At 47.8% G+C, this 20,256-nt stretch overlaps 1 protein-coding gene across 7 annotated transcripts in view; it reads right to left on the reverse strand.

Annotated features, from left to right (window-relative positions):
• The window catches only part of CNOT2 (CCR4-NOT transcription complex subunit 2), a 78,947-nt gene that overhangs the window by 33,250 nt on the left and 25,441 nt on the right, over positions 1-20,256 (reverse strand). For 5 of the 7 annotated variants that reach the window (XR_015697750.1, XM_087723446.1, XM_087723447.1 and 2 more), the window contains exon 2: positions 10,968-11,035. The exons of the other annotated variants lie outside the window; for them this stretch is intronic. The gene's annotated coding sequence lies outside the window, so the exon portion shown is untranslated. The remainder of the gene's footprint in view (positions 1-10,967; positions 11,036-20,256) is intronic. 7 annotated transcript variants of the gene reach the window in all.

A 20,256-nucleotide genomic window follows, 5' to 3' on the forward strand; every position in this document is an offset into this window, starting at 1 on the left:
GTCATTCTCCTGTGCACTGTTTGGAGAGTCCAAGCATGGGACATACCCAAGTTAAATGTCACTAGAAAGGGTAGAAGATTTGTCCAGGGTGTCAGATGTGGAGTTGACCCTTTGTAGTACCCTCTTGCTGAAGGATGCCTCGGCAGAGGCATATGTGTTCAATTTATAATTCCTCACAAACGACGAGGGAGACGACCACATTGCCATCCTGCAAATCTTTTCTATCGTCGCCTGGGTCGCCCAGGCTGCCGTGGTGGAGGAGCTCCTCATGGAGTAAGCAGTGATATGATGAGGAATAGGTAGAGATTGTTGCTCGTACAGCAATGCTATGCACACCCTCAGTCATCTGTCTATGGTCGAAGATGTCTCCTTCCATCCTATGTATCCTGGCTGGAACAACACAAACAAGGCTTCAGATTTGCGAAATCCCACTGTTCTTTTAATATAGCAACGCTACGCCCGTCTGACGTGTAGGGTATGCCAGGTTCGTTCCCTGGGGTGGCGAGGGTGTGGGCAAAAATTTGGTAAAATTATCTCCTGCATCCTGTGAAACCAAGTATTGATCTTGGGTATGAACAAAGGTTCCAAGCGAAGGATCACCCTGTCTGGGTAGATGATGCATAAATCGTCCCAGACAGACAGAGCCGCTAACTCAGATCTCCTAGCCGACAATATGGCGATGAGGAACATGGTCTTAAGAGTCAGGTGCCACAGATTGGTAGAACCCAGTGGTTCAAATGGAGCGGATGTTAGAGCACGCAAGACCACAAAAGCTGCCAAGTTGGGTAGCGATGAACCACCAGGGGGCGCAGATTTGAAGCACCCTTGAGGAAACTACCTACCCTTGGGAGTCTGCTGAGAGGCTGGGACGGGCCTCCTGATCAAACGATGGACAGCACAGTGACCTGACGTTGAAGGGTTTGGTGCAAGTCCCTTATCAAGGCCCTCCTGTAGGAAGTCCAAGATGTGTAGAACAGACGCTGTGAGGGGATCAAGGTCTCGCGTGGAACACCATGTGGTAAAGAGAGTCCAAGTGGAATCATAGATTCTAGTGGTCGTTGGCCTTCTGGATGCTTGGATGGTCTGAATCACTTTGTCTGAAAAGTTATGTCTCCTCAGGAGATCCCCCTCAAATGCCAGACGGCCAGTTGGAGCCACTGGGGATCCAGGTGGACAATGGTGCCCTGGCTGAGGGAGACCTGACCTGGAGAAATGCGCCAGGGATTGGCCACTGAGAGGCTAACAAGGTTGGCGTACCAGGATCTCCTGGGCCAATGCAGAGACACTAGGAGGACCTCCACCCTCTCTGTGATATTTCGAACCACCTGTGACAGAAGAGGCAGGGGTGGAAAGGCGTATAAGAGGCATGGGGGCCATCTGCAATGAAGGGCATCCATCCCCTCCATTTGGGGGGAGCAAAAACGGGAGAAGAAGCAGGGTAGCTGTGTGTTCTTCTGGCTGGCAAACAGATCAATTATCGGAACGCTGAACCTCTGTAGCAGCTGGAGGAAGAGATCTGGGTGCAAACGCCAGTCTGAATTGTCTATTGTGGTCCTGCTCAGCCAGTCCACTTGAGTGTTGTCCACCCGAGATGTGGTCTGCTCGAATTCAAGTGATGCTCCGCCCATCTGCCCAGGGCTTCTGCCTCCGCCACTAGGGATCGGGATTTCATGCCCCCTTGGTGATTGATGGCCACATTGTCCGTCATCAACAGAACATGCTGGTGCTGAATGTCCTGGAAGTGATGGAGGGTGAGCCTCGCTGCTCTCAGTTCCAACCAATTGATAATGTGAACTGACTCCTCCAGTGACCACATACCCTGAATTACTTGGTGGCCGAGGTGAGCACCCCAGCCAAACAGGTTGGCATCTGTTGTTACGATGAGGCAATGTGGCTCCTTAAACAGGTACCCTTTCTTCATGGATGGGGACAGCCACCACCTGAGGGAACGCCTTACCTTTGGGGAGAGATGAACCATCACAGAGCCATTGGAGCTCCCTTGCGTGAAGCCTCACCCAAGGGACCACCGATATGCAATATATCATTTTGCCTAATAACTGGGATAGAAGCAGCACAGGAACCGCTGTGCTCCCTGAACTCTGCGAACTAAGGCTCCTATGCTGTCTAACTTTTCCTGAGACAGGAAGACTTTGCAGGCCAAGGTGTCTATCTGCATGCCTAGATGTAGAAACCTGGTAGTCGGAATCAAGTGGCTTTTCTCCAGGTTCACGGAGAACCTGTGGGCCTGGAGGACCTGCATGGTGGACCGGAGGTCGCGGATTGCCTGTTTCCTGGATGACGACTGAATGAGTATGTCATCCAGGTAACACTGGAGTTGCACCAGTCTCTGTCTGAGGAATGCTGTGACAACTAAGAAAATTTTGATGAAGGTCCTGGGGGCCGATGACATGGCAAAGGGTCCTGTATTGGTAATGTCGACCCCCGTAAAAGAACCTCAGGAACCTTCAATAATGAGGCCAAATTGGTATATGTAGGTATGCTTCCCTTAGGTCTACAGACATGAGTAGATCCCCCTGTCTTATTCCTGCTAGGATGGTTTGTAGGGATTGCATTTTGAACCTCCTGTAGATCAGGTGGTAGTTGAGGCCCTTTAAGTCCGGTATTGCTCTCCACCACCACCCCGAGCTCTTCAGTACCAGGAAGAGGATGGAGTAAAAACCCCTCTGTTCTTGTTCTATGGGTACCCGTTCTATGGCATTGATTTCCAGATGTTGGATCTCCTGGTGCATGAGCTCTCTTGGTTGGACATGAGGGAGTGGGGCAACAGACGAAGGTTCTCAGGGGAAGAGATACAAACTCCAGGGTGAGACCTTGTGTCACTGTCTGTAAGACCCAGGAGTTCGTCATGGTGAGTTCCCATTGAAGCTGCCCCCCAATGGGAAGCCACCTCACTTGTTCTTACAGAAGAGCCTGTGGGAGGCCCCGCCATGATTTGGTCTACGAAAGGAGTACTGCTGCCTCCTCTATCCAGGAAAGGACTGCCTGTCCTGGGAAAGGTCAGAGGGTTGAGAAAACGGTCTGTTAGAGGTAGAGGTTTGAAAAGATGAGTCAGGCACTCAAAAGGACTGCCTCCTGAAGTAAGGAGGGTTCTTCCTTTCCTATTTCTTGCTACTGGTGGTAAGTACCTTTCTCTTATCCTTTGATTCTACCAGGACCAAACCCAAAGCCTCCCCAAACAGTTTATCCCCTTAAAGGGAGCAGCCTTTCACTTCCACTTAGATTTCGTATCTACTTGCTAATGGCGAAGCCAAAGGAGGCGCTGTGATGTTACATTGGACGCCAGGGCTCTGGATGCGAATTTCACAGCATTGAGGGAGGCATCCACTGAGTATTGAGTCGTTGAAATGATCTTATTCACATCTTGGCAGAGATGTTTGTCTTCTGCTGGTAACTTGGACTGCAGTTCAGGTCACCAGAGAATGGAATTTAAAAATCCTATTAAAAAAGGAGGCGGAGGTAGAGGCCTTAATGGCCCAGGTGGCTGTTTGATGAATCCTACGACTTGCCTTCTCTGCCTTCCTATCCTTGGCTTTGAGGCCTTCCATGAGGTCAGCAGGAAGCACCGAATTAGAGATCAATGAGGATACAGGGAAGGTAATTTTAAGATGGTTTCCAAATTAGGTTCAAATGAGTAGAGCCTCTTGTCACCCCCACTGGATGTGGCTAGGGAACCAGGGTTGATCCAATGGTGTTGCACCACATCCATGAAAAGATCAGGCACAGGAACCAAGTCCTAAGGCGGGGCCTGGAACATACTATCCCTGTGGTTGGGAGTGATCACTTCATTACCCCCTGAGCCTGCCTGAGCTGAAGTACCCAGATGGGTGATGGACTTAGCTTTATGTAGGATAGACTTAAAGGTAGTAGGCTGAAATAAGCCCGAAAAGGCAGGGGTGTCTGGAGGAAGCTCCTTATCCTCAGACAACTCCTACTCATCATGTTTGTATTCTTCCCCCACAGAAACCTCAATCACCAAGGATTCTAGGGATGGATGTCTCGCTCTGCATCTACTGACTCCAACCCCATCCTTCCTGGGCCTGCTGTCTGGGCAAGTATCCCTAGGTTGAAGGCCCTCAGCTATGCTCTGAGAAATGGCTTGGGGTATCACCTCTTGCATCACTGATAACTTGGGCCCCTGATCTCCCCTGCGGCATCTAGCCTGAATGGTGGGAGGCTCCGGCCCTGAAAGAATTGGGGGGGGGGGCGATCCAGGTGGAGAATCAGGTTCTGAGGGCAGAGATTTGACCGGGGATCCAGAGCTAATCACCGAGTTGTCAGGGGACAATTCTAATAGCTCCCCTTCCTCCTCAACAACCTGCATAGGCTCTGGGCGTGGATCAGGGAAATAATCACCCTCCCCCGGTGGCCCGGCCTGTTATTCCATTGCCCTACTCAAGTGCTGGGCCTTCTTGAACTATCTCTAGGACAGGTAGGCAGCGTTCAGCATCCTTGCCTCAAGCCTTGGAAGTCCTGCCTTTCTGTGCTGCCTTGCCCTTCCCTGCTACCTTGCCTTTCCTCTTGGCTCTGCTTGCAGCCTTGGCCCCAGCAGAGCTGGATCTACCATGACTGTGGTCATCTCTGGAAGGGCCAGGCTGTTCTGATGCAGCGTGAGCATCAGCCATTCTGCAGACGAGAGAGGTTGGGCTGTCTTTTGCTCACTTCCCAGCCTTCAGAGGCTCGAATGAAAGGCTGTGGCGCATGCAGGAGATTTGCTCCTGAAGCCCAGGCCACAATGGAAGCTGACCATAAGCTTATCATTGGTGTAAGGGTTTCGTAACATGCCGATAGCTGGGGTGGCCAAAGCTCTGAAACCACCTAGTGCAAAAAAGGGGGGATGGCTGTGACCCAACTGGCAACCCGGACAACGTCGCACACCATCTGGCAGCAGTCCTCCTGGAGTCGGGCAGCATGGCAATAGGGCTACAAATAAAAGCGTGTGAAGTGGAGGCTTAAAATGGCCACCACACACATTGGGGAACTGGTTGGAAAATGGCAGCCATCAAAGCTCAGCGGCACGGAGTCCAGTGAGGAGAATTCTTTTCACCTGATAGCTGGAAAATACTCCCCAAGCACGCCAATGACCAGGGCAAATAAGCAGCCTTGTCTCTGATGTAAACGCCACGGAAGACAATTACCCCAACAACCTGCTCTTTCCTCACTGGAGATTCAAATGAAAAAAGGGGGAAAGTCTAAGTAAATGAATAAAAAAGGAAAAAAATAAACTAACACAATAAACCTGCACAAAATTTGGAGAGTCGAAGCTAAAATACTGAAAAAGCTGGAACCCACTCAACTGTGTCCTTACGGTCCAGACTGAGTTGAAAAACTGGCCATAAGGAGGAAGAGGAGGCGCGGCTGAAGAAAAATTAAAATTAAACTCACCACTAGGACAACCAGACTAATTTAAACCATGCTTGGACTTTCCAAGCAGCACAGAGGAGAATATAAGCACTTTTGTCCCAATTACACTAAGAATCAATACCTTTAAATTCAGCTTCTGAAATTAGTAATATACTATCAGGAAGGTACTCACATTAATAGAATAGAAAGCAGAGTTGGACGGCACCGTGGAGGTCTTCAAGTCCTACCCTCTGCTTAGGCAGGAAACCCTATACCAGTGATGGCTAACCTTTTTGCCATTGCATGCCAATGCAGGGGGGATGCAGGGGGGTCGTGTACGTGTCCACACCCATAATGCAATGTCCCCCATGTGCCCTGCCCCCCCGCACATGCACCCGCTCCCCACCCACCGATGTGTGCCGCACCCCCGCCTGTTTTGGCCCTGGCAAGCCTCCCTGAAGTCTCCTGGCACCAAAAATGGGTCGCTGGAAGAGGGGTTGCCACTGGAACCCATAAGAGTGTCAATGAATTGCCCCCCCAGCCCACCACCAAGAACAATCCAGGGCAGCCCCCCTCCCACCCCTTCTGTCAAGGGAGTGCAGCCACTTCCTAACAAGTGCATCTCTTACCCTGGCACTGGATAGACGTTCCTTTGGCGTGGACTTCCCTCCTGCCACAATGCTATTTGTTCTTGGTGGCAGGCAAGAGAGGGAGTGGCCACCAAGAACAAGCAGCATTGACCCTGCTATTCTCCTGGGGCGGTGGGGGCTGCAGAAGAGATGCATAGCGATTTTCACCCTGCCGCTTACAGCCGGAATGCTGGAGAACCCCCCCCCCCGCCAGCCACCAAGAACAAGCAGCACTGCCCCTGCTATTCTTTGGGGTGGTGGGGCGGTGGAGTGGTTTTCATACTGCTGCTTGCGGCTGGGATTCTGGAGAACCGCCACCCACCCTCCTTCACCAGCCACCGAGAACAAGCAGCGTTGCTTCTGCTGCTGCTCTTCTGGGTTACCCGAGCTGGCCAGGTGCTCTGGATGAAAGATACACATTGCCATGGGCTGGAGGGCTGGGTCCCTGCAAGAAGCTCACTTGGGCAGGGAGGGAGGTAAGCTCCAGCCCACCGGTCCTGGCTGACAGCTCTGCTCCCCTAGGAAGCGACTGCTGGGATCCCGTCTGTGTCCCGTCTGTGGGCCGTTCTTCCGGCATGCATGTCAGAAGCCAGAAGATCAGGTAGCCAACGTGTATGCCGGAAACCAGAAGATAACTTCCCGCTTCGTGCATGCACACCAGGCAGCTGGTTTTTTGGTTTTTGCCACTCCCATGTTGGTGAAGACCAGCTGGCTGGTGCACTGGAACCCACAAGAGCAACCGGTGATGGTTCTGTGTGCTACTTCCGGCATGCCTGCCATACGTTTGCCGTCACAGCCCTATACCATTTCAGACAAATGGTTGTCTTCTTTAAAAGTTCCAATGTTGGAGCATTCACAACTTCGGGAGACAAGATGTTCCACTGATTAATTGTTCTAACTATCAGAAAATTTCTCCTTAGTACTAGGTTGCTTCTCTCCTGATTAGTTTCCATCCATTGCTTTTCAGCTTATAATGTGAACTATCAACAGTATGAAACTCACCCAGGCATCCCAATTACTTTTACATGTAAATAGTAGTACAAGTACTTTGAAAAATACTGACAACACTGAATCCATGCTTTAAATACTGTCCTGCCAAGGAAAAAAGGAAGCAGTGTTTTTCTTGATTAAATATGGAAACCAAGTTTGCTAGTCTTCTGAGTTTCATGAGAACATTTTTTCACTTCAGTTACTGAAACAGTATAACCTCAATAGATAATTATAATTCTTGCTCACTTGGATTTATGATCTTTTAAACCACAATTCTAAGTATATTTCCATTTCCTTCAATATCCAAAGTGCATTTATATACACTCTCTTCAATGGAAAAACTCACTCATTCTAGAGAAAAATTAAGATTTCAACAAATCTATTAATTGTATTGGTGAGCAAAGCTGATTTATATTCTTTAGCAATCTTTTTACCTCCAGATTAGATATAAATTGATTATCAAACTTTGTAAACAGGAAAAGCCCCCTGAAAACCTAAGTATCAGTAGAAATTATCCAACCATATTAAAGAGATATCAATACACCAATACCTACCAGTTCAATGAAAAAATACTAGTCACGATGACAATGAAATCCTGAACTACACTATATAATACCGTGTTTCCCCGAAAATACAACATGTCCTGATAATAAGACCATGCCACGTTTTTCAGGTGGGCAAAAATGTAAGCCCTCCCCCAAAAATAAGCCCTCTGGACAACCCTCCTCCAGCCAGGCAGAGCACCACTCACTGACCTAGCGGTATCCTGAAGGCGCCAAGCTGTAGGAACGGGGTGGGGGGGCAAAGGCTCGCGTTGCTTGGCGCCTTCGGGATACTGCTAGGTCGATGAGCGGTGCTGTGCCCAACTGGAGAGTGGGGTTGCCGGGCGGTTGCTCTCTTGTGAGCGGACTCCCGAAGAGCCGGGCACAGCCTCAGGGTCGAATGGCTGTGTTGCGCTGTTGCAGCAGCACTACACAGCAACCATGAGGTGACCACGCTCATGAGCAGCCGCCTGGCAACCCCCTTTTCCAGCCGGGCACAGCACCATTCACTGACCTAGGGGTATCGCCAAGCCACATGAGCGACTGTTTGCCACTCTCTAGCTCCCACAGCTTGGTGCCTTCGGAATGCCCCTAGGTCAATGAATGGGGCTCTGCATGGCTGGAGAGGGGGGTTGCACGAGCGGCTTTTCCTCTCTTCGCTCGCGCACCTCCCAGCCTCACAATGTCCTTGCCTAACTCTCCCTGCAGAACCAGGGCACCTCCACTGCCTCCACTGCATTGCTTTTTCTGCGGCTTTCAAAGCACGGAGGTAGGATGCCAAGTCTTCCGAAAGTTGCCACTCTGGGAATACGCTCTATGGTTGTACGCTCTGGAAGTACGCTCTGCCTCAGCCAGTTCACAACCATAGAGTGTACTCCCAGAGCAGCCACTGCCGAAAGACTCGGCTGTGGATCTCTGGAGTTTGGAAGCTGGAGAATAGGTTATGCTCGGAGCGCCACCGCAGCGGCAACACACTGGTCCTGCAAGGAGAGTTGGGCAAGGGCATGGTGAGGTTGGGAGACACACCAGCTGAGGACAGAACAGGTGCTCGCACAACCTCCCTTTCCAGCCAGGCAGAGTGCCATGCACTTACCTAAGGGTATCCCAAATGTGTCAAGCCACGGGAGCTGGGGGGAGGGCAAAGCACCATGTGACTTAGCGCCTTTGGGATATTACTGGGTCCGTGAGTGGTGCTCTGTCTGACTGGAAAGGGGGGTTGCCGGGTGGCTGCTCATAAACGTGGTCACCTCATGGCTGGTATGTTGCGTTGCTGCGACAGCACAACACAGATGTTTGCCCCGAGACTGTGCCTGGCTCTTTGGGCGCCCGCCCTGAAGAGAGCAGCCACCCGGCAACCCCAAAACAATAAGCCCCCCCAATAATAAGACCCAATCAATATTTTGTGGGGTCAAAAGAAAATGAGACCCTGTCTTATTTTCGGGGAAACACGGTAACCATCCTGGAATTGGTACTGATTCCTTAGAAACTATGGGAAGAGAGAGAGGCAAATGAACCTGTCAGCTGGAACCTGAAACCCACAAGATGTGACCATGCCAAAGACATCTCCATCTCTCCAATTACTTGATTTGACTTATATTCTTTTATTTTACAAGTAAATAGGAAATGACTGTGCTGCAAAGCACAAACACAAAGAATACTTTTTTTATTTTCAAGAATAGGACTGGATTCCCAAATACACTTGAAGTATCTTTAAAAATTCAGCATTGACAGGCCTGTGGCCCACTACTATACTTGAACTCTAATCTGCTGCTCCCCAAAATTAATTTAAAAAGCATCCAACAAGAATCAAGGAAATGATGGAGCATATTATTATAATTTAATTTTCTGGTAAAAGGGCACCATGTGACTTTCATCGCATCACAGCAATTGTTTTGTGAGAATGCCCATGTCATGTTATCAACATTTCAATTACAGTCCCCAAATATTAACCAGAAAAGCTCAAAAATATTGACCCCAAAATCCTATATCAATCTCAATGTGAGATTTTATCAATTAATAATTTTGCAGTCCAATAAATGTTTGCATTTTGTGGCAATTGTGACTCACATCCTCACCACTATGAGGAGGAATTAGGCAATATGCCATATACATTGATCTGCATTGAAAACTATTTGAAAATTAATTAATCTAGACTGAAACTGCCCACGTGCTGGAGGAGAAAGACTGTCACAGCCCTGCAACAATAGTAATACAATACTAGTTTTATTTAATTTTTTCAATTTTTATTGTTTTCATTATAATCTTTGCTATAGTGGAAATATCCATAATTGCTAGGCATTGCTCTTAAGTTAGCGCTGCCCAAATAATATGTAAATGCATACAACCAAATTACATGTATTCTAGATTGATATTTGTCCAGATTAGAGATTCAAACTGGTTGAAAGAGCCAACATGATGATCACAATTCCCTTCCCCAGCTTTCAGGCCTATAATGCTACTGCATTAAACATCAGGTGGCTATGGCTAGAAGAATCTTCAGTCAAGTATTGTTAAGTTACCAGGTAAACCAGGTAATCTACAGTTACAAAGATAGATTTATCAAATAGCAAGCAGACCATAAGACAGCCTGACAAGGTGACACATTCAATAGAGAGACCAGATGCAAGATCTTTTTCTATTTCTATTTCTCCATATTAGCTAAGTCATTCAGGCAATAATGAAAGGTCCAGTAAAAACAAGTAACCACTTTGGAAGTAGCTTCTCTAGTGTTGGACTTGCCAACAAAGCCAATGCTTCTTTCAAGGTACTACACAAAGTACCGTACTTTTCGGAGTATAAGACGCACCAAGGTTTTGACTAGGCAATTTTTTTAAAAAAAGTAGGTAGGTAGAGGGATAGAGGGAAGAAAAAGAGAGAAATACAGTAGTTAGGGAGGGAGGGAGATAAAGGGATAGAGAGAGATAGAGAAATACAGTAAGTAGGTAGGGGGAGAGAGAGATGTGTAGGTAGGTAGGCAGAGGGATAGAGAGAAATAGAAAGAGATAGAGAGAGAAATACAGTAGGTAGTTAGGGAGGGAGGGAGGGAGGGAGAGAGAGAAATGGGCATTTGGAAAAGGTTACATTTTTCAATATGCTGTGCAAATAATTCTGTAAGAGTTAAAATTATTATAAATATTACAATTAATTGCTATGTATAATTCACTGAGAATGCAAACAGCAGCAAATAAAAAAATGCCAATTCAATTTAAAGAGAGTTAATTTTTAGTACCATAGCCTTAACATTAAATCTATTCCAGGAGGTACAGTCCTATGTGGACCTCATTTTTTCAACCATACATATATTTAACAAACAAACAAAGATACAACAAATTTATCTTATTATTCCTAAGCGTCTTCAAATGTTTAGCAAAGAAATACTTTATCAACCACTTAAAAGTCTTCCTAAAAGAATCACCTAACACACACTAGGAAAATATCTACCTACCTAAAAACTGTAATTTTGCCCATTAATTTTTTTGTCTGTTGAAGCAAGCAAGCTTTGATGGATACTTCCTGTAAATGAAGTAGATTGGGTTATTAGAAAAGTTGTGTGAATTCACAACATTATCAAATACAGTAAGTTTTATTTTATTAAAAAAGTCAAACATCAATCTTCAAAAAAGTTAAATTTATTTCTTAAAGGAACCCTTAAAGTACAACCCAAAACACTACAACAATTTCAAAACATATGCTATCTATGAATTTGTCTTTATTAATCTCTGTTCCAAATTTAATCATCAAAGGTTAATTGTACTTTTCTTTTTCTTAAAACCTAGTTTAAAGTACTCTCAGACTTCTAAATCTGTTATTTAATACGCACTTACTGTCACTGTTAAAAAAAAACCTTCTCCAATCTTAGTCACAGAGGAATAACTCTACATAATACATATTGCTGTTGATTTGATCAATCATAATTAATTTATAAATACATACAGTAAAGTGCAAAATATTATTTAATGCAGATAGATCTTCATGAATGATCTCAATTGAGCCAAAAAATTCTGCTGCTAAGAAAGACATTTTATAAGTGAATTTTGCCACATTTTACAATCTTTCTTGCCATAGTTGAGAAGTGAATCACTGTCTTTGTTACGATAGTAACAAATTTTTTAAGTGAAGCTGGCTTCCCTACTGATTTTGCTTGTCAGAAGGTCACAAAAGGTGATCACATGATCCTGGGCCACTGCAACTGACATAAATATGAGTCAGTTGCCAAGTGTCTGAATTTTGATCACATAATCATGGGAGTGGTTAAATGCATGTGAAAAATCACATGACCATGGGGATGGTGCAATGGTTATAAAATGTGAAAAATGGTCATGTCATGTTGTTCAGTGCTGTTGTAACTTTGAATGGTCACTAAATGAAATGGATTACCTGTACTGGATAATTTACTTTCTCGTTTTTTTCCTTTTTAACTCTACATTTATGAACAATGTTAAAGACTGTACTATGCTCATTATAAATCTTAAAATGCAGCTTTTTCTTTTTCAAATATCTTCCTAGCTTAATACTTCATTTCTTAACTCATCATTTCCCAAAGCAGAGTACTTTGTTATACATCACTATCACTATTACTAATACTGTTTATTTTCCAATTCTGAACTTTTTTTCTTCAATAAAAACAGACTATGAAAATTATTTATTATGGCAGCAGCACCATATTGCTGAAACAGACAAGCATGGCTATGACAATTTTCCAAGACACTTACATAACAGATATAAAGAAGATTCATTTCTTGTTTCTTATCATTTTCTCTTAATGAGGAATTGTAATTTGTGGATTTATTCCACAAACTCCCTCTATCATTCAGACAGCAGAAATAAAGTACATGGGGAAACAAATGGAAGGACATTTTAAAGTGGAAAAAATTGAAACTTTTTGTAGAGTTGAATTCTCTCTTAATTAACATATTGCTACAGCAGTTTGAATCAAGAAAGCTAAATTATAGCGATGGCTCATATAACAATGTAAATTTGAGAATTCTGAAATTAGTTAAATAGTTAGATGAGAAGAACAGTTACAAAAGCCAGAAACTAACAACTGAAATAGCTTACAATTGAAACAGCTAAATAACAAACATGATAGAAGTGTAGGACTCTCTATAATGGTTCAGATTAAAGAGAAAATTAATGAGGATTCTATTTTTATTTTAGGGAAATGGGATAATAGAACTGGAAATTATGTTGATGTCATTTTCTGACCAAAAGTTTTGCCAACTGCCAATTGTTGGGCTAAAGTTCAGGGATATAAAGCTAATAAAAATGAGCGATACCAAGCAGCTATAAGAATAATAGGTAATTTTATGTTCGAGACTTCCAAACAAAATAGGTAGGGTAGAAGTCAAGTATTTCACGTATTTAAAAATGAAAATAATATTCACACACTATACCTACACTTTCCCTTTGAAACATAAATGGAAACAAGTTAAATTTAGGAATAAGAATTTATTCTTCCTTAAGCAGACCAATTCTGAATGTTTAATACCTATACACTAAATATAATCTACATAATTTTAAGTAAATTGAATAAATGAACCTGGATGACTTGAGAATCTCTACAGCAGGGGTGTCAAACTAGATTTCATTGAGGGCTGCATAAGGGTTGTGTTTGATTTCAGGGGAGCGTGGCCAGCTTGATGTCACTCATATCGGGGCCACCTGTAGTGGCCCAAATGCTCTGCCAGCGAAAACGGGCTACCGAGCTCGGCTTTCAGCTGGGACGGTCTCCTGAAACCCTCTGCCAATGAAAATAGAGCACGAGAGGGCCACACATGGCCCTCCCGAGCTCTGTTTTCACTGGCAGGCACTTGAGGCCGATCTTTCGCTGTATCCGGGGTGGCCTCGCAGGCCAAATCTAAGCACCCTGCAGGTCAGATCCAGCTCCTGGGCCTTAGGTTTGACACCCCTGCTCTACAGACTTTTAGCTATACAATTTGGGATGAACATCTTTGGAATGGTGTGGGAGTAGGAATGGATTTCCAGAGAAAACATTGCAGATTACAGGAACCATGAGCACTACTCAGGTGACCCTGAAGACATAGATAAACCTCCAAGCAAGCTTGTGTGATAGCCTCCTGCAACCTTCTGCCAATGAAAATGGAGCTTGAGAGAGCCGTATGGCAGAGGCACCATCAGCCAGTCCTTTGCTATTTCAGGGTGGCCCGACAGGCCTTGAGTTTGACACCCCTGCTCTAAAAGGATGCAAATGACCAATTGCCTCCTGAAAAAAACACCTTTGGGACAACCATGACCTGGATGACTGAGAATCTTTACAGACCTTTAAATTGAATGAAGTAGCAATGCATAGAGCTTGTTGGTGCAATGGTTAAAGTGCTGGTCTGGAAACCATGTGACTATGATAGTTCTAGAATCTAGACCTTCCTTAGGCATGAAAACTAGCTAAGTCAGTGATGGTGAACCTTTTTGGCATGAAACGGGAGCGCGTGTGCACATGCACACCAGAAACCAGAAGAGCAGCCACCCAGTGTACATGTGTGCACCAGGTGGCTGCTCTTCTGGTTTCCGCCACTTGGTCTTCTGGTTTCTGATGCACATTGGTACACACTGGCCAGCTGGTTTTTGCGTGCACATGCATGCCAGAAACCAGAAGACCAAGTGGCCGGTGCGCATGCACGTGCTGCAAACCAGAAGAGCAGCCATCCAGTGCATGCATACACACCAGCAGCTGCTCTTCCAGTTTCCAGCATTCCCACATGTGTGAAGACCAGCTGGCCAGTATGCAGAAACTCGGAAGAGTAACGGGTGATGATTCATGAGCCCAGAGAGATACCACTTCCGGCACGCATGCCATAGGTTTGCCATCATAGAAGTAGATGATTTAGCCAGTCATTCTCTTTTAGCCCACAGAGTTGTAAAAGAACAGGAGACAGGAGTATTGGATATGTTCACAAAATTTATATATAAAAGAGATAAGATAAAAATGTAATAAATGATCATGATGATGATGTATATAAATGACAGTTGGTCTTACCTGAACTGTTATTTTAAGAGGTGTTTGCAGGATGGGCCAGTGATGGTATTATCACAGCCAATTGGCCTCGAGACTGGGTTGAAGCTGAAGCCACACCTCTGGGCTCCTCTCCTCTGACTCCAGTTTCAATGTAGTATGTTTTCCCGAAATCCTGAAAACAAGTCACAAAGGAGACACCTCCAACCCCAATACTGTCTATCTAACCTAGGGTGGGAACTGGTCCATCCTGCAAATACCTCTTAAAATAACAGTTCAGGTAAGACTAACTGTCATTTTCCAGAGTGGGTTTGCAGTATGGCCCTGTGATGGGACATACCCAAGTTTCCGTCCCATAGAGTGGGCCCTCACTGATCCGACAGGACCTGTTGCAGGATCCTGCGGCCAAATGCTGCGTCAGAGGATGTGAAGGCATCCAGTCTGTAGTGTCGGATAAAGGGCGACGGGGAGGCCCACGTAGCTGCCCTGCAGTTGTCTTCTATAGGGGCCTGGGTGGCCCAGGTCGCTGAGGTGGCTGCACTCCTGATGGAGTGTGCCGTGATTCCGGCTGGAACCGGCAAGTTTTGCGCCTCGTAGGCAAGGTCAATGGCCAGACGAATCCACCAACTAATGGTGGACAGGGAAACCCTCTTCCTTAGCGCCGAGGGTTGGAACGATACAAACAGAGCATCAGACCTCCGGAACTCCGCCGTACATCTTAAGTAGATCCGTAAGGCCCCTCTTACATCTAAGCGGTGCCACCTGACCGGATCTGGGCAGAAGTCTGGGAGAACCACCTCCTGGGCACGGTGGAAGACCGTGTTCACCTTGGGCAGGAATGCCGGGTCAAGGTGAAGCACTACCCTGTTTTTGTGAAACCTGCATAGATCCTCCCTGGAGGAGAGGGCCCCCAGTTCTGATACTCGCCTAGCCGAAGTGATAGCCACCAGGAACACAATCTTACAAGTGAGTAGCTTCCGGCTGACTGTCCCAAGCGGTTTGAAAGGCTCGGCCGTAAGGGCCCATAGCACCATGGGAAGATGCCACGTAGGAAACCTATGGACTGGCGGTGGATGAAGGTGGGCCGCCCCCTTGAGGAACCTTTTGACTAAAGACAAATGAAGCAGCGGAGTGGGGCCTTCCCCAGGAATCACCGAGGCTAGTGCTGCTAACTATCTCTTCACAGTAGCTAGGGACAGTCCCTTGTCCAGACCCTCCTGGAGGAAATCCAACACCTGGGGGACCGAGGCCCTGGCAGGGGTCACGTGGGCGGCCTGACACCAGGAAACAAATGTCAACCAGGTGGCATCGTAAATCCGGTTGGTTGACTGTCTGCGGGAAGCCTCAATGGTTCTGATCACTTTCTGGGACAGAAGGGCGCCTCTCAGGCACTCCCGCTCAATCTCCACAAGGCCAGTTGGAGAAACTGTGGGTCTGAGTGGATCAACTTCCCCTGTAGTAATCTCACCTCCCTCCGGGGAATCCTCCATGGTCTCCCTGCCGTCAGGCTCAGCAGGTCCACGAACCAGGCCCTCCTGGGCCAGTAGGATTACCTCCGCCTGCTCTCTGACTGCCTTCTGGATGACCCTGGGAAGGAGAGGCAGGGGGGAAAGCGTACAGCAGCCCGACTGGCCACCTGGAGCAAAGGGCATTGACCCCCTTCATTCCCTGAGCTGGGAACCAAGAGAAGAACTGCGGCAGTTGAGTGTTGGACGGAGTGGCGAACAGGTCCACCACCGGTCTCCTGAACCTCTGGCAGATCCTCTGGAAGAGCTCCTTGGACACTCTCCGTTGTCTACCATCTCCTGGCTCAGCCAGTGCACCTGATGGTTGTCTACACCAGTGATGTGTTCCACTTGGATGGAGCGTAGGTGTTTCTCCCTCAGTATTCCAGCGACATTGCCTCGGAGTGCAACGCTCTGGATTGTGTGCCCCCGTCGATTGATGTGCGCCTTTGCTGTAACATTGTCTGTTAAGACGAGGATGTGGTGACCTTCTACCGAGGTTTGGAACCGTCGTAGGGCGAGGAGGACCGCCCAGAGCTCCAACCAATTTATGTTGTGTCGAAGGTTGCTCTTTGACCACCGGCCTTGTGCCAGCTGGGAGTCTAGTGTAGCCGCCCCAATCGAACAGGCTGGCGTCTGTTGTTAATATGAGGTACTCCTGTTCCTTGAATTCGCAGCCCCTGAGCAATGCCGGGGACATCCACCACTTGAGAGACATCAGCACCTGCAGTGTTGCTGGTACCTTGAGCATCAAGTTGCTGGAATCGGCCCTCTGATATGGCAGCAGCCTCCATTGGAGCATCCTGGCATGTAGTCGCACCCATGGGACCCCTCCGATGCATGAGATGAACTTTCCAATCAAGCTGGAAAGAAGAGCTACGGGAACACAATGATCCTTCTGGATCTGGTTAATTAACTTCAACAAGCTGGGGTATCAATGACCCACTGGAGATCTGACCTAATCTGGGCAGGAGACGCCCCCTGAACGAGGATGTCATCCAGGTAACAAAAGAGCCTGATGGGAATCTCCCTCAGGTGGGCAGCCACTACCGCTAGCACCTTGGTAAAGGTTCTGGGGCCGAAACCCACCCAATGGAAGCACCCTGTACTGGAAGTGAGCCCCTAGATAGGAGAAACGTAGGAAACGCCTATGCTCGGGGAAAATGGGGATGTGCAGGTAGGCTTCAGTGAGGTCAATGGATGCCATATAGTCCCCCTCCCAAATCCCTGCCAGGATGGACTTGAGAGACCATTTTAAAGCATCTGTATACCAGGAATTGGTTCAGGCGTTTTATGTCTAAAATGTTTTTCCATTCCCCCGATGATTTTGGCACTAGGAAAAGGTTAGAGTAGAAACCCTCATCCCTCTGGTCCCCAGGGACCGCCTCTATGGCCGCAATGTCAAGCAAGTGTTGGATGGCGTTCCGCATCTGCAGATGCTTATCAACGTTGGGGAGGGAGACACCCGGAAACAATTGGGGGGAGAGGAAAGGAACTCCAGACTGAAGACCCAGGCATCTGTGGAAATCTCCACCCAGGCATCTGCGAACAGAGCCAGATGGCCACCAAAGGGTGGGGTCATAGGGACCTACTTGCCCCGGCGGAAGGGGCGACCCCCCCAAAAGGGCGGTTTGTTCTGGGGCTGGAAGCAGGATCTGTCCCAATTGAATCCCCTGTCAGGTAGCCTATCCGACCTGCCGGGAGGATACCTGCTCTGGTGAGTTTCCTGCTCCTGTGGTTGCTGTGCAGACCTGCGGTAGTAGAGCATGGTCCTCTGCTCCACCTTCTTGGTTGATGATGGTAGCACCTTTTTCTTGTTCTTGTCCTCCACCAGGATTGGGTCAAGGGAAGCTCCAAAGAGGGAGCCCCTGTATAGGCTGCTGAGGCCAGCTGCCACTTTGCCTTGTTGTCTGCCTGCCATCCCCGGAGCCACAGGAGGCGACGAGACGCGACGGACAATGCCATAGCCCTGGAAGAAAACTTCATAGCATTTAAGATTGCATCAGCTGAAAACTGAGCAACTGCCACTAATTTGTTTAGGTCCTGGTGTAGACGAACGTCCTCCGGTGGAATGCGCGCCTGGATCTGCTCCATCCAAAGGATGACCGTACGATAGAAGAATTACACAGAGGCCGCCACCTTAATGGCCCAAGCCGATGAATGGATGCTCTTTCTGAGGATCATCTCTGTCTTCCCGTCCTCTGCCTTCAGGTTGTCTGTCACATCCTTGGGTACCAGCGAAGCTGGGGCAGCCAAGGCCACCACAAGCGGATCCACAAAGAGCATCTGCAATGCTTGGGAGAAATCTGGTTCAATATTATATCTGTCATTACTGCCTGGAGTAGGAAAAACCCCAGGTGTCTCCCACTGCCTCCTAACTACTTCCAGGAATAAATCGGGAGCCGGGATCTCCTCCTTAACAATTTTTGGCTCAGAATATACTGGGCCCTGGGGTTTCTTCACCGGCTCCCCTTCTTTTGCCCCCTTCACCCCCCAGCTGTGCCATGGCACATGCTTTGCGTAGGAGGGACCGGAATAGGGTAGGAGGGAACAACCCAGTGAAGGCAGGGGGGTCAGGCTCCAAATCCTCCTCATCTTCAGAGAGATCTGGGTCTCGCTGTGCCTTGTCCCCCAAGACTGATCCCTCACTCGCCTGGGTAGGGGACCCAGGAGGACAGACCGGCAGGGTCGGGCCCCGTGGCTGGGATGATGAAGAACTGGGGACCATGACCTCACCCTGAGGTACAGGCCAAGGCACCTGGCGCTGCATGCCTGCAGCCACACCTGAGGCAATGGCTCTTTCAATGAGATTCTGGAGGCCGACAGGCAGATCCTCCATATCTAAGGAATCCCAGCTGGGTCCCACTGGCACCTGACCAAGGTTGGGGATAGGTGCCAGGGAAATCCTGGATGGGTCTCTCCCTCCCCGCTGTGTCTCTTGAGAAAGAAATTCAGCTTGATTGTCTACCTGGTTAAGGTCCTCCATGAAAAGGGGGGGAATGCACTCCCTCAAGGAATCTGATCTAGGGGGAGAATTCTGCCTAGAAAGACCCCTTAAGGTGATCTGGACCTGGAGGGGGAGGGACTGATCCTGCCCTGCAGAGCCCTCAACCTCTCTGTCCTGGAAAAAGTTCTCACTAGAGCCCTTTGCCTCCTAGCTTCATCTCTTTGGCTGGCACGGGAAGGGCAAGGGTCAGCCGAGGCTTTAAGCCTCCTGGAAGAAGCAGTGGGACACTGCCTGGAGGAAGTCCCCTCCCCAGGGGACATGAGGGGAAGGGGATCTATCCGCCATCACGCAGCTACTTACGACCACTCCTCGTGTTTCCTGTGGTTCGCTCCTCACCTCCACCTCCACAGCCAAAAGGATATAGGTCCTCACTCCCTTCGCTGTACTCCCCAATCTTTTAAGTGCTGCAAGTGCGCGTTTCGGGGTTGCCGCAGCTTCTCAGGGAGTCTGTTGCTGCCACTTGCCTTCCCAGCCACTTCTGCCGCCCCTGGGGCTTCAGCAGCCTTCGCGCTCTTCTGCGCCCTCTTTCAATCCCACTGCAGTGAGGCACGCTCTGTACTAGGCTTCTGGGCTGTCGGGCCGGAAACCAGAGCCCTTTAGCCCCCACCGGCTCTGAACTGCCCTCTCAAGGCTCCACGTGGTCGCTGGCCAAAATGGCCACCGGGACAGCGACCCAGCCACCGGAGTCTCCAAGGCTTGAGATTTAACCCTCGAGTAGCTGGAAACACCCACAGCTATCAGCAGGGACTTACTGGGAGGTGAAGGAAGGGTGTCCTTGTGAGAAGGAAGCAAGCTGAGTCAAGGATGGTCCAGAAAAGGTCAATCAGATCAGGATTCAATAAATTTCAACCTCTCTTTGGCCAGACTGGATTGAAACTGGAGTCAGAGGAGAGGAGCCCAGTAGTGGCTTCAGCTTCAACCCAGTCTCGAGGCCAATTGGCTGTGATAATATCATCACTGGACCATCCTGCAAACCCACTCTGGAAAACTCATAGATACCATATGATAAAATTAAGATTCAAGAAATTGCTACATTTTCTTCAATTGTAAAATAATCTAGAATAAATTATCTTGTTCCAATGCATTTAATAACATACAATAACTGATTCTTGAGGAAGATTTTTAAGAGAATCTCCAATCAGTTTTTGGAATTTTTAATTTTAGGGACTGACCATGAGCATGAGGTCAGCAAGCAAGCTTAAAATGGAGCAATTTATTGATTGTTTTCATTTCTGTTCCAGAGAAAATCATA

The sequence above is a fragment of the Thamnophis sirtalis genome, unplaced genomic scaffold, assembly GCF_051295495.1.
Source record: "Thamnophis sirtalis isolate CommonGarterSnake01/CBP01778 unplaced genomic scaffold, rThaSir2_p1.2 scaffold_9, whole genome shotgun sequence".
Classification (NCBI taxonomy): Eukaryota; Metazoa; Chordata; class Lepidosauria; order Squamata; family Natricidae; genus Thamnophis; species Thamnophis sirtalis.